Below are 19,022 nucleotides of genomic sequence, written 5' to 3'. Positions count from 1 at the left end.
TTTGACCGAGCTTTTGGTTACCTGTCCTAATATCTCCTTATGTAGCTCGGTGTCAAATCTTGTTTGATAACGCTCCTGTGAAGCGCCTTGGGACATATTACCACGTTAAAGGTGCTAAAGTTGTGTTGTTGTGTATGTTTTCAATCCTTAATTTTTTCTCTTCCTTTCGGTCCCCGTATGCCACACACAAGTCCCTGGTCAAGTAGACATCTAGGCTGACATACCTTTTTCAATTGGCTCCTATGAAGTTCCCTGGACTCAGAACTCAGCCAAGATTATTAGCTGATTGTGTGGGAGATTGCAGATTTTGTTTTAGTTGTGATGAGTTAGAATCTGACGTGAGTTCCCTTTTAATGAAATGGCCCAAAATGGCACAACATCTCCCTTCCCTGGTGTGAGTGTTCTTAAACAATAAGAGTTGTTTAAATCTTACTCCTCCACTCTCATAACTTAAATAAATAGCCTGAATAACTATAGGTAACCCGAAAGAGATAGCTTTATTCACCAACTTTAAACTTAAATGCAACTACAATTTTCCAGCAATGTTATAAGACATCTATAGGTTTAACGAAATACATAGGTTTAAAACAATATTAGCAATGATACATAGGTTTACCTAAATATACAACCCTTAATAACTGTGCCAGAGAGAAGGTGATCAGACTTCCTCTTAACTCCCATGTCACGGAGTTATGAGAATTCTAACAACTGGAGTCAATGGCTGTTCTTATATTGGGTTTGTGTCCCAATCTCCACACCCCCCTCCCCGTTTACCCCTATAGTGCACTTGCGCAACACCATCATTCTTAATATAGAGATGCTTTTGTTCAGCAGACTGGGAAGTTGTTTTTAACTCTTTATCTGGATATGTACTGGGTCTGGAGGTATGATCTCATTCCCCAAACAATACACATGGCTGTCTTTTAGCACATGTTGAAGCTTGAAACTGATAACATACCCCTTGGAAACTGCAAGTTTGCAGTTTTGCAAAAGCTGTTCTTGCAGCTTTAAGTAATAAACACACCTATAAGCCTTTGCGGCCCTCAGTTAGCCTATTTCCCAAAGCATGCTGGGTTATGATACTGGATTACTTTCTTACACCTGCTTTGTATGTCCTATTGGCACTGGACAAAGATTTGTGTGACTCTGTGTATCATGGGCTTACCATTTCAGCAGCTTGAAGAAACTTGAAGGGATGGTGACTTACACCTATCATTACTTTCAATTCCCTACATTTGCATTCTATTTGATTTCCACTGGGGTTTCCAGAACCTCAATTTAAGGAGTAAAATGGAAAACCTTGCATTTATATATCATCAGGGCATTCTAAAGCACTTCAGCTGAATTATTTTTCAGGCGTGGTCCCTGTTAACATTTAGGCAAACAGAGCAACCATTTTGCACACAGCAAGCTCCCACAAACAGCAAATGAATGAATGGCCTGAATATCTGTTTTTGGTGTTGGTTGAGGGATTATTGTTGGCAAGAATATCGGGTGAACTTTCCTTGAAAAGTTCAGTGGGATCTTTTACATCCACCTGAACAGGCAGATGGAGTTTCCGTTTAACATCTCATCTGAAAGACATTATTTAGTGGTCTATCTATGGAGTCCCTGGGGTTGATTTTAACTTTGGATGGATTTTGGGCAGGCGGCAGGAGGCGTGGCCACACTGCCCGGCTACCCAAAGTCCCTTCCGAGTGGCCCAAGCCGCTTTGAGGGCAGGGCCTCATTTCAATACTGTGGGTGAGCCTCAGGCGCTCACAGGCAGCTCGTCGGTTGAGAGGGCGGGATTTCCAGTGTCTCCGACACTGAGCCGAGCCAGAAATGTTATCCTGCGGTGAGGTGGGGGTTGGGGAGGTTGCAATCATCGGAGAGGGTGGGGAGGCACAGATGGGCCAGCATTCATGCTCCTCCTGGCCCACAAAACTCTTTTATTAAAAAAAAAGCAACTTACCTTTTCGTGAGCGGCCTGCTCACTCCACCTACTCGTACCTCAAAATTCCATCAGCTCTTATGTGCAATGTAGGATGCCAATTAGCACATTATAAACAGTCTCCTGCTTGAAACAGGCAGGCATGGACACGATGGGCCGAATGGCCTCCTTCTGTGCCATAACTTTCTATGATTCTATGATTACTATAACATATTATCTGGTCATGATCATATTGCTGTTTGTGAGACCTTGCTGTACCTGGGTTCCAACCAAAATGGAGGCATACGAGGCAGTAAATGTATTGTCGTGATTTTTGGGCTGTAACCGCCTCGTTCCCATTGGATGGAGGAATGAAAATCAATGGCCCATATCTTTGGTAGCTGGTAGACCCTTTCCATCCATGGCAACCAATTCCTACCAGTCTTGGGAGCTGTCCATATTATTACAGACTACGCAAAATCTTTGTTTTGTGACTTAAGATGAACACATTTTCAGGGGGAAGGCGAAGAGGAGAGAGGTTGACATGGAATCGAAAGTATGAATTCTCCTGGTGCTCATCCCTAGTTATGATGCCTGTGATACTTATTGGGGTTGATTTTAACTCGAAGTTGGCGTTAATGGGGCAGTTACGACCTCAACATGGGGATGGTGAACTTACCGTCCCGTTAACACTGAAAATTGGCCTACTGCCATTTTAAGAGAGGCCTACTGTTGGGTGGTCAAAGCGCCTGCCTGTTCTGGTAGTAGGCCCCGTGTAATGTGCCAATCTGGGTCCTATTACATACACAAGACCCCGATTGCCATTTTAGGATAGAACACGGAACGTGCAATATGCACTCTCCAACAACTTTCACTGGTGATAGAGATGAAGACACCTTTAAAAGGTACGTTAAAATTATTTTTGTGGGGCTAGGAGGGCACAACAAAAATAATCTGGACCACTGCTGCCCTGGGCTCCCCCCACCCCTCAGCACCCCCCCACCACTGAGTGAATGCGACACCACCCCCCCCGCCCCCCCCCCGGTCTTAGGTTGCTGACAGCCTGGCGGACTCTGGGCCACCTGATATTGGGCTAGGCTGAATACAGCGAGCTGCATTAGGACCCTTATTAGTGCCTGCAGTTCGATTTACATGGTCGGGTCCTCAAAATGGCTCCAACCTCTTCACCCCCATAATTGGTGGCCTGGCAGTGCACTCCACCAGTTAACAGCCCAAAAGTTAAAATCAACCCCATTAAGATTTAAGCATAAACATTATTGTGTGATGTGACTCTGCTTTGGACAAAGTTGATGTTCACAAGTCCCACTCATCATATATTCGACATTGTCTGTGGAGTATGTAAGATAAAAGAAAGAAAGACTTGCATTTATATAGCACCTTTTACGACCTCAGGACATCCCAAAGTGCTTTACAGCCAATGAAGTACTTTTGAAGTGTAGGTAAAGTGGTCACCAATTTGCACACAGCAAGGTCCCACAAACAGCAATGTGATCATGACCAGATAATATGTTTTAGTAATCATAGAGCGTTAAGGCACAAAAGGAGGCCATTGGGCCCATCGTGTCCGTGCCAGCCGAAAAAGAGCTTTCCAGTTGAATCCCACTTTCCAGCACTTGGTCCGTAGCCCTGTAGGTTATGGCACTTCAAGCGCACATCTAAGTACTTTTTTAAATGAGTTGACGGTTTCTGCTTCTACCGCCCTTTCAGGCAGTGAGTTCCAGAACCCCACCATCCTCTGGGTGAAAAAAATCCTCCTCAGCTCCTCTCTAATCCTTCTACCAAATACTTTGAATCTATGCCCCCTGGTCACTGACCCCTCTGCTAAGGGGAATAGGTCCTCCCTATCCACTCTATCTAGTCCAATCATAATGTTATATACCTCAATTAAATCTCCCCTCAGCCTCCTTTGTTCCAAAGACAACAACCCCAGCCTATCCAATGTTTTCTCATAACTAAAATTCTCCAGCCCTGGCAACATCCTCGTAAATCTCCTCTGTACCCTCTCTATTGTAATCACATCTTTCCTGTAATGTGGTGACCAGAACTGTATGCAGTACTCAAGCTGTGGACTAACCAATGTTTTATACAGTTCTAGCATAACCTCCCTGCTCTTATATTCTATGCCTCGGCTAATAAAGGAAAGTATCCCGTATACCTTTTTAACCACCTTATCTACCTGTCCTGCCACCTTCAGAGATCTGTGGACATGCACTCCAAGGTCCCTTTGTTCCTCTACACCTCTCAGTATTCTCCCATTTATTGTGTATTCCCTTGCCTTGTTTGCCCTCCCCAAATGCATTACCTCACACTTCTCTGGATTGAATTTCATTTGCCACTTTTTTGCCCACCTGACCAGTCCGTTGATATCTTTCTGCAGTCTACAGCTTTCCTCCTCACTATCAACCACGTGGCCAATTTTTGTATCATCTGCAAACTTCTTGATCAAGCCCCCCACATTCAAGTCCAAATCATTAATATATACCACAAAAAGCAAAGGACCTAGTACTGAGCCTTGCGGGACCCCACTGGAAACAGCCTTCCAGTCGCAAAAAAACCCGTCAACCATTACCCTTTGCTTCCTGCCACTGAGCCAATTTTATATCCAACTAGCCACTTTCCTTGGATCCCATTGGCTTTTACTTTTTTGACCAGTCTGCCATGTGGGACCTTGTCAAAAGCCTTGCTAAAATCCATGTACACTACATCTAACGCGTTACCCTCACCGACCCTCCTTGTTACCTCCTCAAAAAAAATGTTGGTTGAGGGATGCCAGGAGGAGTGATGTTGGTTGAGGGATACCAGGAGGAGTGATGTTGGTTGAGGGATACCAGGAGGAGTGATGTTGGTTGAGGGACACCAGGGAGAACTCCCCTGCTTTTACGGAATTTTATTAACATGTAAGGTGCTCTTTTGCCCAGTTGGCATTGCTTCTTTAGGTTAGTGGGCCAGATTTTGCTGTCAAAATAACGGTGAGGCTAATGGCACTCACCGTTATTTATGCGTGAATGGTAGAGCAACTTCAGGGGAGGGGCAGATGCCTGGTTAAACTCGAATTTCCAAAGGTTGATATCTGAGTTGCGTCACTCTGCTGTTAGCTTCGTGAAAATGGCATCTCACTGTCTGCCTCACCTTTGAAACACTTTGAATGTCATGAAGTTGCTGTATTTGCACGGTAGATATGAACTAGACCCGCTGCAGATATTTAGGGCTAGTAATTACAAGCGTAGGTACCCTTTTAACGATGTTCTAAGTGTTAATTACTGCTAATCAACCTTTCCGGTACCAAAAATGAACTATTACAAGTGTAAAGTTTCATTCCTTTATGCTTTTGAATTTTTCGGGGAGATTTTAAAAAATGTCAAATTTTAATTTTTTTTTTCTCTCTCTCCTAATCCAAGGTTTCTTTCCCTCTCTTTATATCTCTTTCTGTACCTAATTTGACATTGAATTCAGCCCCTTTAATTCACCCTCCTTCTCAGTCCTTCCTGTGTTTATTTCCCAACCCTTAAATCTGGATGGTTAAGGAGATACCCTGTTGGTTGCCCTGTTCACTCCGGTCATGATGCCCTGTTTCCCTCGCACTTTCAGCAACTTTGTGGGCAAAAATGTCTTGAGCTGAAGGATGCAGGGGCAAGTCTGACTAACGGCAGATGCCGTTAGATGCCCTGCTACAGCAAAATGCGGCCCAATTGTTTTAAAGCATCACTCTCAGAAGAAAGATCGGTATCACTCATTTTGTAACTGCAGTTAAAACTTTCAAAACATAAAGCAGTGCCAGCTCCTGATGTATTCCGTTTGGCTTCCATTTAAAATGAAATATGTAGCTTTTCTCATTAAAGTTTTTTTATCTATGTTTCTTTTACTCGAATAAAGGTGTATTAGGGGATGTAGTTTGCATTTAACAGTTTCTGGGAGTCACAACGGCCAGTAAAGGAAAGGTATGTGTCTTTTTAATATTATTATGGCAGGCAGGTTTAATGCAACTTAACAGCACGGCAAGAACTTCAGGCAGCTCGGAACAAAAAGGAAGCTGATTTTATCAACAAAAACGAATGCACTAGATAATGAAAATATGCTGCTGCACGTTGGCATTTTCAAGCTGTGAGATAAGGTAAGAACAAGCCATAGTATGTGAGCTGGCGCGTATTTGAAGAATTCTTTATTTCGTAGCCACAAAGTAAAAACACTTACAAATCAGGTAAGAATACCTCATGGTGGTCTATCATTCAGATAGAGAAAAACTGAAAGATAAAGAAGAAATAGACTTTTCCAATATTCTCCTTGGATATGAAAGCTGTTCAGGACCAAATTCATAGGGTAACCTGTGGAGGCTAATTTCCTACAGGCCTAAGGTTAAAAAACACATGTAATTTGTGCATTTTGCTTATTTGTCTATCTTCTCTGCAACAGAATCAGAAGTGAGACTGACAAACAAAAGGGATGAAAATTGGCTATGGCCCATTTTTGGGTCCATAACCAAAGGCCCACGCCCCAACCAGGAGGCCTGAGGCCTGAGGCCACCCCAAAATTGGTCCCCGGGACTCATTTGTTTAATTTGGGCGGGCTGCCAGCACCCAAAGAAGAACATTGGACTTGCTTGGCTCGAAGGTAAGTCCTGGGGGGTGGAACGGCAATGGGTGGAGGGCCGATCACGAGTGTTGTGGAGTCAATGGAGCACTCCTGCACCTCCTGGCTCCACAGCAACAATTTCTGATTGATTTTTTTAAAACATAAACTCACATCTTGTTGCCAGCAGGGTCCGCTAACGAATCGTAAGTGGAGCAGGCCCAACAATGACCCTGACGCCAGCGCAAATTGGGCACAGACCGTCCCACTACTAAATTGGTCAATGTTGCGCCCATTTCATGCCCATAAAATGGGGGCAACAATGCTGAGTTTAGGCCATGAAGAGCCTAGAGTAAGGACATTTAGAAATTGGAGAACTGTGCGAGTATACTGATTATACTGTGATACCAGCACGAGCACTAAAGATGCTCGAAATAAATATTTTACTTAATGAGTACAATGCATTTCTGATGATTGTTAACTTCCACCCTGACTTTGGTGAAGTGTACTGATATTAATTCATGGAAATCATCAGGTACCATGTCATATTGAATAAGAAACTTTCAATCAGATGCTGCCTGACTTGCTGAGTTTCTCCAGCATTTTCTGTTTTTATATAAGCTACTTTGTGTTATATCTAGATTTAGAAGTAATATTTTTGAGAACTTTAATTGCTTTGGAGACATATGAAGGTGGACTCTCATCTGACAAACTAGGGGCATGTCACGACCCTGGGAAATTTTTACCCACCCCCATCCAGATTAAAAGGTTCTTTTTCATCCATAAAGGCTTTCCTTTATGGGTTTCTTCCCATATTAATAGAGAGGAGAAGAAAAACAGAAGGTAGGAAAGAAGAGTGAGGCTGCGTCTGTGGAGGATACGGCCCACCAGAAATCAACCCCTCCCCCCCGCCCCCACGAAGAGTTTATAGGCCATGAAGATCTGAATGAGGTGCTCTGCATGAGAAGAGTGAGATTTACTAAAGAGTCTGTAACTGAACAATGCCAGCTGGTGCAAGAAGACTGGCAGCCAAGATTATCTGTCATATATATCATCGAGTCCTGCCGGTGGTTGTCAAAGTTACCACTGTGTTTAATATTTTTGTACCATCAGTTTCTTTCAAGCAGCAATGGGGGAACCTTTGCAACATCATCCAGGGTGCTGTCCAGGTATACATTGATAGCTCACAGATACAATCTTCAGGCGAGTCGGAGAATTCATACAATTTGGGATGACTGCAAGGTACGATAGGACCATGCATTTTTATCCTGTTGCTGGTTTCCTCAAAGTTCAGGGTGTGATAGACGGCACTCACGTGGCATTGCAAGCACCAACAGTTAACCCTTTGAACTTTCCAGACAGAGAAGGATACCATTCGCTTAATGTGCAAATAGTCTGTGATGAGCTTCAAAGCTTCTGCACATGAATTCCAAATTTGTAGGCAGTTACCATGGCACATTTGTGCTCTGCAAGTCCAGCCTCCCTCCCTGATCTATTCAACAAAGACGGTCAGGTGTAAGGATGGCTGCTGGGAAATAATGCTTACCTCTTGCTTCCATGGATCATGACCCTGTGAATGGCAAGAACAAAAGCTGAAGAGTACTCCGACAAAGTCCATTCATCATCTTGAGTGGTTTATTGAGAGAACAATTGGGGTCCTGAAGGGTAGGTTTCACAGCCTAGATAGATCAGAAGAGGGCACTGCAACATGCTTCTGAGCCTGCCTTACACGTGGTTATAGCTTGCTGTGACCTTGTCAACTTCGCTGTTGAGAAAGGATTGGACATGAAGATCCTGGTTGGAGGAAGCCCCCGCTGCTTTGGAGACTGAAGAGCAAGGAATGCAGGCTCATGAAGAGTTTTATTCAAAGAATTCTTCTTTGCCGGCTATAAGGAAAAGAGGGCATGAGCTAAGAATGGGTGCGCAAAACCCAGAGAGTTTGAGGAGACAGTAAAAGGTGAGGATTTTCTGGCAGCTTACTGATTTAAAGGGCTACAACTGATGAATGTTTAACCTGCAGCCTGCACCGTCCCATCGATTTCACCTTCTCCCACACCAAGAGCTCAAAGGCCTGCTCCTCTTAGTTTCTGACCATCCATAAAGTCTCTGTGGCCTATCAATCTCTCTCTGATGGCTTCCTAATTTGAACAAGGTATGCTAAGAAAATACCTTTTAAACTTTGACTGGGACAAAGGAAATTTAAATATGTGTCACTTAAACTCAAAGAGCTGCCCATCAAACGTATATACAAAGAAAACTCACAAGCCGCATGTATTGAATGGCTTGGCCCTTTCCTTGGACATCTGATGCAGACATAACATCCACATTCTGTGGCTTTGTGTACCACAACAAACTGGGCCATTACGGTGAGTGTACTTGGTTTTTAACTCGCTATGTACCGCGATAGAAAGAAATCAATACAGTGATACATCATCGACAAAAATGTGTCATGTCACAGAGAGTATTGACCTTCATGATTTTGTGCTAGCAGTTGTGCATCAGCATTTGCCCAGAAGTCTAAATGGCATCAAGGGTTTGGTTAATCACCCTATGATCTCTGAGAAAGCCAGCAGTTCTGTACAATTGTGTTAACTTTACAAGTTGTGATGCATAAGCTCAGCAATATAGTTCATTCTCCCTTAACCCACTATTAAGCTGATATCAACATCCTTAATTGATGTTTTACCAGCATTGTGTGCTTTAATGTATATAATCCATCTCCCAGAGCCAGCAGTTGGAAACCGTGTGCTAAGCTGCACTCTCATTATGCTGTTTCTCTCTTGCAGTTACTGCCACTGTAATCCTTTCTCCTAGGAGGGATGAGGCGCGTATGGAGCATAAACGCCAGCATGGACCAATTGGGCCGAATGGCCTGTTTCTGAGCTGTAGACTCGATGTAGTATCTTGAAGATCCAATGCACTGTGCCAGCGTGGTCTGTGCAAATTCCAAGGCTATCTTTTAATACACAAACCCTGAGTTGGGGCTCTGACTTTGTTTGTTGTACATGTACCATGAACATTCAAATTGATGCAACTTTAATAAGGAATGAATGATGAAATTTTAAGAGTTTGGCCTAGAAATTTGTCTGTGCAGCGACCGTTTTATCGGGCGCTAATTGGCCTACTAAGGTCTCAATATAGTGGGCAGGAAGCACGTGCACATTTCTGGTCAGAAGTGCACCACCCGCCATGTTGGGGAAGGTAGATGCGCTGGTGTCAGGAGCACAAGTCAGGATTATTTAAACAAAGGAATAATTTATTTAAATTAGGGACTTGCACCTCTTGCAGGACCCGTTCTTGATTTTCGATCGCTCCAGCACTTCACTCACCACGTGCTGAACTCACACAGCACAACGTGGTGCTGACCGGCAGGATGTCCCCCTCACCAGTGATATTTAAAGGGATCGTGCAGTACTTACAGGTTAGTTGCTGGTTTCTCATTTGAGGCTGCTAGTTAACTTTTGAATGTTTTTGGGTGTGTTTTATCAGTCTGGAAAGTTCATTTTGTCTAGAGAGAGCAAAACCTTGCAGCTCTTGCACTTCTTTTGGCTGCCTTACAGATAGTTTAGCTGCAGTCATGGGTGGTCTCGTAAGGCTGACTTCGGGGCTGAAGGACGAGCGGGAGCATCAAGGAAGACATCACAGAGCAGGAGAAGCTACCAGAAGAGGGAGGAGGAGCACAGGCGGCCATATCCACAGCGGGTATTCAGGGAGCACTTATTCCACATTAGCTTTACTCAGGAGCAATGTCTCAGGAGTCCTCATTTCACCAAGGAGTCTGTCATCGAGCTATGTCACCTGTTGCAGCCACAACTCTGCAGTGCAGACAACACTGCCTCTGACCTTCTAGGTCTCTGCCTCACTTAACTTTTATGCCACAGGCTCCTTTCAGACTGCAACAGGTGACATCAGTGACATCTCACAGTTCGCAGTGCACCAATGTATTGGGGAGGTCACCAAGGCTCTCTACGCCAGGAGGAACACTTACATCTCCTTCCTTATTGACAGAGCAAAGCAGGATGAGAGGGCACTAGGCTTCCTCGCATGGCAGGCTTCCCCATGGCACAAGGTGCCATACACTGCACCCACATTGCCTTGCATGCTCCCTATCACCAGCCTGGCACCTTTATCAATCGAGAGGGATTGCACTCCCTTAATGTACAGCTGGTTTGCGACCACAGGCAGCGCATCATGCCGATCTGTGCCTGCTATCCTGGCAGCAGTCATAACTCTTCTATCCTGTGCCAGTCCTCTGTGCCACCTTTATTCCAACCAGGTCTCCAAGTTACAGGCTGGCTATTGGGTGACAAGGGCTATCCCCTCCAGACATGGTTTATGACTCCTGTCAGGAACCCACGCACAACTGCAGCATAGGCCTACAACGAGAACCATGCTGCCACAAGGACAATCATTGAGAAAACAATTGGCATGCTCAAGTATTGCTTCTGCTGAATGGACCATTCTGGAGGAGCTTTGCAGTGCACCCCTGAGTGGGCATCCAGATTTGTGGTCATCTGTTGCATGCTGCACAATTTCGTCATCATGATGGACCAGCCTTTACCATCACATGGGCAGCAGCAAGTGCAGGAGGAGGAGCAGGAGCAGGAAGAGGAGGAGAAGGAGCAGGAGACAAAGAGGCAGCAACCACCAGTGCCCTTCCATGCCAGAACTCCCAGCGACCAGGGGCTCGATTTTCCCGGGAAATTGCGGGTGCGTTGGGAGCGGGGGTCTCCGAAAATCGGGGAAATCCCATTCAGGTTGGGAGCCCGGCTCCAACCCGCAGACTTCCGGGTTCCCCATTGACGCGTCCGGGTGTGTGCCCGCCTTCCGAATGCGGAAGTCCCACCGACAATTAAAGCCAGCGGGATGATCATTTACACAGTTGTTGAGCTAGTTTAAGTACTTGAAGTACTTAATTTTCTCCACATTTTGGCAGAGGTACGATTTTGAAGCATCCTCAGCGTGTTTCCTGTGTTGTGGGAAACACTCCATGTTGCAACAGACGTGGTTCAGCCGGCAGCCAATGGGACATTCAAATGCTTATTTGACAGATGGGGAGAAAAGGACACTTGATTGCAGCAGGGAACTCAGTCCTCTAACCTAGCCTTTAATGTCTGCCTGGTGCCAGTATCTGAGCTGGTGCTTGCGAGTGTCAGATAGAGTGACAGAGAATCTTCATGAAGGCTCACCTCCTCTTCCTCCACTGGCACAGGGGCTTCCACATTCTCAGCACCTGAAATAAAAGAGAGGGGCAAGGTTTAGCTTGTGGTGTAAAGAGCGAGCGCAGGGAGAGAGAAATGGGAGGTGAAAGCATCTGGAGCTTGTCATGCAGAGTGTGTGGGGTCAGATCGATGTCTGAAGGGACAAAGAAGATTAGATATGAAGAAACCCTGCAGGACGTCTCCGCCAACATTGCCAGTTGCCAGGGCATCAAATCTACCCCTGCCCATGATGGCAAGCACACTTTCTTCGAGGGAGGAGAGGGTGTGCTGGCCGGCTTTTCCTCCTTTGGTGTCAGCCTGCTGCCTCAAGTTGTGTGCGAGCATGGCCCGCAAGAAAGAAGAGAATGTGTTAGTAAGAATCTTGTGGGGTGTTTGAAAAATGTGCCTGTATTGGTGGAATAGCTGATAGTTTGTGTGTAAGATGTGAGATGTGCATATGTAAAGATTGTAATAATGGTGAGTGTGAGTATGAGGAGGAGGAGGTGTGATGCAGTTAGTGTAGTGCAATGATTGTAGGAGATTGTAGGAGAGTGAAGGGAAACAGAGGAAGGGAGTGCTGTGTGTCTTGTGATTAGTGAGGCTGTAAATGGTGCAGCTGTGAACAGAGAATAAGAGAGCAGTCTTCTTACCTTAATAACTCCAGTGAGATCATCTAATTTTTTCCGGCATTGCGGCAATATCCCAGGAGCTAGGCTCCTGGCATTCACATACTCTGCAATCTCTTCCCATTGATGGCGGAGCTGATGCCTGGAGGGCTTCTTGCCCTCAAGGGGGAAGAGGATGTCCCTCCTCCTGTCCTCTGCCTGTACCAGGGCCTCCAAGGCAACATGAGAAAATCTTGGGGCCCTCTCACTACTTCCTTCAGCCATATCTCTCCTTCCAGAAATGTTTCCCTGGTATCTGCAGCCAGAATACACCTCCCCTTTAAGAGGCGTCCCCTCCCCACTACAGCCGTGCAGCCAATGAGTAGTGCTAATTTGATAATGATCAGGCAGCACGAATATTACGCGTTGTCTGAGTTAATTGCAACAGGTGCGTGTAGTGTGCGCCCGCACTCTAAGCTGTTTTGAGTATTTTGTATTGTAAATGTGATTGGTTACAAGTGCATAAGAGTGTAACTTTTCCAATTGTCTGCTCCCGGTGTGGAGCGTCACTCGCCAGATTGCGTGCCATGAAATTGCATACCTGCGGCCCACCCTTCATTAATGTTAATGGGCAGCAAATCATGGGCTCACATGCACGTGGTTTGACAATACACACTCCTGGTAGCTGAGAATCCATGTCAGAAGCGCACAAGCAGAAACATTTTCCATTAAGTCTAAAGCCAGCTGGTGTTATTCTCAATCACTGTTAATGGCCCTACACCCTGACAGCCAGTTCAGCAAAACAAGGCAAAGGACTTCTGCCAACTGATGTATGTTAAGTATTGTAAATGATTTGACTTTTTTTAATAATTGTAAAATAAGCTCAAACAACTCCACACTGGCTATTTAATTTGTCATTCTGTATTGTAAGATGTCAAAAACATGGATCATTTAGAATATTGAATATCTTGGTGCATTATTGAAATTCTGCTGTTATTCCAACAGAGGCAGATTGTTGGGTCATTGTCAAAAGGAGCCCTGAAGTGTTGCCATCCAATGCCATTTCTGATGTATGAGTGTTTAATGTTGTCACTGGATGCAAAGTACATGTTCCTTTCTCCAGCACCATTATTCATCACTTTAATGAGTTCCAAAGATATGCAAACTGAATTGTAATTTAATTGAATCCTCATTCATTCTTATATATTCAATGGCAATTTGCAACATTCCATGTGCCTGTGTTGAATTTTACTAAACACAATCCCGTTTATGTTTCAGGTGCTGTCAGGATATGGGCAATGCTGGCAAGGCTACATTTGTTACCCAGCCCCGGAAGCGAGTGACTTTCTCGGCCAAATCGGATGGCATTAAGAGCCAACTACATGTGTAGGCCATACTGAGTAGGCACATTCCCTTTCCATTTGGGCTTTTATGATAAAACGGCAATATTCATGGTACTTTTTTTTCTGCTGCTAGCCTACAAATTATTAGATTTAAGTAATTTAGTTTTACAACATGCCATGGTTGGTAATTGGTTGGGAGGTAGGAGACAGAGAGTAGGGATAAAGGGAATGTTCTCTAATTGATGGGATATGACAAGCAGTGTTCCTTAGGTATCTCTACTGGGTCCTCAGCTGTTCACCAGATATATCAATGACTTAGATGAAGGAATAGATAGTTGTATATCCAAGTTTCAGGTGACGCTATGTTAGGAGGCACAGTGTGTTGCGTAGATGGCAGCAGGAAGTTACAAAAGGACATATACAGATAAAGTGAGTGGACAAAATTAAGGCAGATGGAGTTCAGTGAGGGGAAGTGTGAGGTTATCCATTTTAGATCCAAGACAGACAAATTGGAATATTTTCTTGATGAGAAAGTAGGTGCTGTGGAAGAGCAAATGGATTTGGGTGTCCATGTTCACAGATAACTAAAAGCTAGTGCACGGGGTGAAGGAGCGGGTGCGTTGGGGGTGGCGGGGGGGGCTCTGAAAATCACTGAAATCCCAAGTGGGTTCGGAGCCCGGATCTGACCCGCCGACTTCCGGGTTCCCCAGTGAGGCGTCCGGGTGCGCGTGCGCCTCCCGAATTCGGAAGTCCCACCGGCAATTAAAGCCGGCGGGATGATACTTTGCATAGTTTGTCAGATAGTTGAAGAACTTAATTGTCTCGACATTTTGGCAGAGATGCGATTTTGAAGGATCCTCAGCACGTTTCCCGTGCTGTGGGAAACACTCCCTGTTGCCACAGACGTGTTTCAGCCAGCAGCCAGTGGGAGATGCAAATACTTATTTGACAGATGGGGAGAAAACGTCATTTATTGCAGCAGGGCACTCAGACAAAGTTTTGGCTCAAAGACCTTTATGTTTTCACTCAAAATTCTTACTTTCCACCCAAAACTCTGCTGTTCAAACATATTTAACTACTTTGCGGACCCCCTCAAACTCACACTGTCAGGATGGGTGGCGCCATGGCTGCATTCACCACTACAACCGAGGATGAGTAACCAGCCTCGCCAGGCATGGCATCTACCTCCGCCACATGGAACTCCACAACACAGTGCTGCGCCACAGGCACCTGCACAAGAGCATGGAGGGCAACAACAGAGAGAGCGACGTCGCAGGAGGCACTACCCTCGCCACAGGGTCTACAGACGGAGGCTCAGCTTCCTGGACCTCTCTGAGGAGCAGTGCATACGGAGGCAAAGACTGCTACACCTGCGCCCGTGCAGGGGCAGACTCGGCCACCTGGAGAGGAGGCAGCATTGCAAGTACTGGTTGAGAGGGGGCAACGGGTGAGACGTGGGAGCGCTTTGAGTGGCATTCCCACATCCATGTCCCCTTTCGCCATCATCCCTCCCCTGGGCCAGGCCCACATCACTCCTACCACTCTGCTGGACAACAGTTTGGAGGACAAGTGTGAAGCCTTGTAAAGCCAGTGCTAGTGTATCTGCCTGCCGGTTTAAGGCGGCAGAATGTTGTTCACTGTGAGTCCGAACGGCCATTGTCAGGGCCCGAATGGACTCATTTGTGAGCCGTGCTTGAAGCTCAATGGAGGCTAGCCTTCCCTCCATCGCAGACATTCCCGCACTTACCCGCGACAATATTTCAGAGATGCCCTCACGTCCCTGTGACATTATCTCAGAGATTCTCTCCTGTACCTGTGCCACCATTCCACTCATGCAGGAGTTGGACTCTTCCATCCTCTGCGCTATTGTGGAGAGTGCGCATGGCACCTGTTCCAGCACCTTGCAAATGTGCCACTGCCCCTCGATCATTCTCCTTTTAAAGGATGGCCCCAGGGTTCAGCATCTGTGTCCACCTGAGCAGAGCCTGGAGAGGAGTGTGCCCACCGACGCGGACTCTCCACAGCTGCCTCTGCCACCAGTGTCTGCTCGTGCTCACGTGTGTGGTAACTTACCATGTGCGACCCCAACTAACTGCAGACTAGGACCCACCAAGGTGTGAGAATCTGCGCTGGTGGATGGCTCGCTCAGATATGATGGTGCACCCTCAAAGGCCGGCAGGTCTTCTGAGGAATCGCCCTCTGCCATCAAAGCGGTCGCTGAAGGCCCTTAAGAGAACAGATGGCGATATTAAGCATGATCACAGATGTTGAGGTGCTGAAGATGGCAAGACATGTTAACATCAATTCATATTGTGTGTATTGTGTTAAAGTTCTGTCAGCAGATGTTTGTCGGGTGCCAGTCTCGGCGTCCCTGATGGACAGGCACTTAAGGGTGCGGCTCAGCTCGAGCGCCTCCTGCTCGGCATCTGTGAGGACGACGGCTTGTTGCAGCCCCCCTCTGGTCCTCGCCCTCTCCCATGCATTCTGGGCTCTCTTCTCCTGTAAAGGGAGAAAGTACAGAAGCGTGAGTGAGTGATGGTGACGTGGCCAACCGATGAATGCATTAGCTTGGGTGATGCTGACCATGAAAGAGATGCATCAGAGGATGAGTATGAGACAGAGCCATGACATTGTATGAGGATTGGGTTGAGTGGTAGTGGTGGGGTGACTGATGGGGAGATGAGGAAGTGGTGAGAAGTGCAGGTAAGTTGAGGATGAGCCTTAAGTGGGTGTGGGGAGTGATGTGCTAGGGTAGTGTTGGTAATGCAGAATGAGTTGGGGGGTGGGGGCGGTGATGTGGCAGATGGATTGTCGGAGAATGAGTACGTGTACTCACTTTGGCTGACCTAGTTAGGTCATTGAAGTACTTCCTGCACTGGATCAAGGTGCGGGAGATGTTGCTGCTGCTGGTGTCCTCCTCTGCCACCTCGAGCCAGGCTTTCCTGGTGTCAGAGTAGGCCACTTCCTCCCGTCCGCGGGGTAGAAGACATCCCTCCTCCTCCTCACCCCATCCAGTAACACCTGGAGTGAGGCATCACTAAATCTTGGAGTAGCCTTTCCCCTGTGCTGCTCTATTGTGGTGTGTGGGTGTTTGCTCCAGGAGCTGCCATTGGAGGACTGCCCCTTTAAATAGAGCTCCTCCAGCTGACAGCCTGTAATGCGGGTGCGCAGTCCGCCCGCTGCGCAGCTTTCATACGGCAAACCCGGAAGTCACGTTAAGTGGCTCCAATTGACCCGTGATCATGTGGGAAACGGACATCTTTTATTGGGCGTGTTACCCACGCGCCCAATCACACCCCCCACCTCCCCCAGCTGCCATCCCGCCTCCCCGCTAATATCGGGGCCTTGGTCTTTATCTCAAGAGGGTTGGAATACAAAAGTGAGGAAGTGATGCTTCAGTCATACAGAGCTTGGGTTAGACCCCATCTGGAGTACTGCATTCAGTTTTGGGCACCAAACCTCAGGAAAGATATATTGGCCTTGGAGCAGTTACAGCGTAGATTCACCAGAATGATAACCGGGTTTAAAGGGTTAATTTATGAGGAGAGCCTGCATAAACTTGGTTAGTATTCCCTTGAGTTTAGAAGGTTGAGGAGTGATCTAATCAAGGTATTTCAAATGATAAAGAGATTCAATAGAAACTATTTCCTGTGGTGGGAGAATCCAGGACAAGACAGCACAATCTTAAAATTAGAGTTAGGCCATTTAGGAGTGAAATCAGGAAGCACTTTTTTACACAAATTCTGAAGGACAAAATTAGTCTCCACTTGGAGAAGCAAGGATTAATCAGGGATAGTCAACATGGCTTTGTCAAGGGAAGATCATGTCTGACTAATTTGATTGAATTTTTTGAGGGGGTGACTAGGCGTGTGGATGAGGGTAACGCAGTGGATGTGGTATACATGGATTTCAGTAAGGCCTTCGATAAAGTCCCCCACAGGAGACTGGTCAAGAAGGTACGAGCCCATGGAATCCAGGGTGCCTTGGCACTTTGGATACAAAACTGGCTTAGTGGCAGAAGGCAGAGGGTGATGGTCGAAGGTTGTTTTTGTGACTGGAAGCCTGTGGCCAGTGGGGTACCACAGGGATTGGTGCTGGGTCCCTTGCTGTTTGTGGTCTACATTAATGACTTGGATATGAATGTAAAAGGTATGATCAGTAAGTTCGCTGATGATACAAAGATTGGTAGGGTGGTAAATAGCGAGGAGGATAGCCTCAGTCTGCAGGACGATATAGATGGGTTGGTCAGATGGGCGGAACAGTGGCAAATGGAATTTAACTCGGAAAAGTGCGAGGTGATGCACTTTGGAGGGACTAACAAGGCAAGGGAATACACAATGAATGGGAGGACCCTAGGCAAGACAGAGGGTCAGAGGGATCTTGGTGTGCAAGTTCACAGATCCCTGAAGGCGGTGGAACAGGTAGATAAGGTGGTAAAGAAGGCATATGGGATACTTGCCTTTATTAGCCGAGGCATAGAATATAAGAGCAAGGAGGTTATGATGGAGCTGTATAAAACACTGGTTAGGCCACAGCTGGAGTACTGTGTGCAGTTCTGGTCGCCACACTACAGGAAGGATGTGATCGCTTTGGAGAGGGTGCAGAGGAGATTCACCAGGATGTTACCAGGGCTGGAGCGCTTCAGCTATGAAGAGAGACTGGGAAGATTGGGTTTGTTTTCCTTGGAGCAGAGGAGGCTGAGGGGGGACATGATTGAGGTGTACAAAATTATGAGGGGCACAGATAGGATGGATACTAAGGAGCTTTTTCCCTTCGTTGAGGGTTCTATAACAAGGGGACATAGATTCAAGGTAAAAGGCGGGAGGTTTAGAGGGGATTTGAGAAATAACTTTTTCACCCAGAGGGTGGTTGGAGTCTGGAACTCACTGTCTGAAAGGGTTGTGGAGGCAGGAACCCTCACAACATTCAAGAAGCATTTGGATGAGCAATTGAAATGCCATAGCATACAAGGCTACGGACCAAATGCTGGAATATGGGATTAGAGTAGACAGGGCTGATGGCTGGCGCGGACACGATGGGCCGAAGGGCCTCTATCCGTGCTGTATGACTCTATGATTCTATGACTCTATGACAAAAGGTAGTGGAAATCTGGAACTCTCACACCCAGAGGGTTGTGGATGCTGGATCAATTGACACTTTTAAGACTGAGATCGATAGATTTTTGTTGGGTAAGGATATTCCGGTATAGGAAGCAAGGGTGGGCAATGGAGTTGAGGTACGGATCCACCATGATCTAATTAAATGGCGGAACAGGCTCGAGGGGCTGAATGGCTTACTTGTGTTCCTAAGTTCCTATGGTTGGATTATGAATTCATAACCTCTGGACTGGTTGCTAGTCCAGTAACTTATCCAC

Source organism: Heptranchias perlo, chromosome 1 (genome assembly GCF_035084215.1).
Source record: "Heptranchias perlo isolate sHepPer1 chromosome 1, sHepPer1.hap1, whole genome shotgun sequence".
NCBI classification, from domain to species: Eukaryota; Metazoa; Chordata; class Chondrichthyes; order Hexanchiformes; family Hexanchidae; genus Heptranchias; species Heptranchias perlo.
This window is presented reverse-complemented; position numbering follows the sequence as displayed.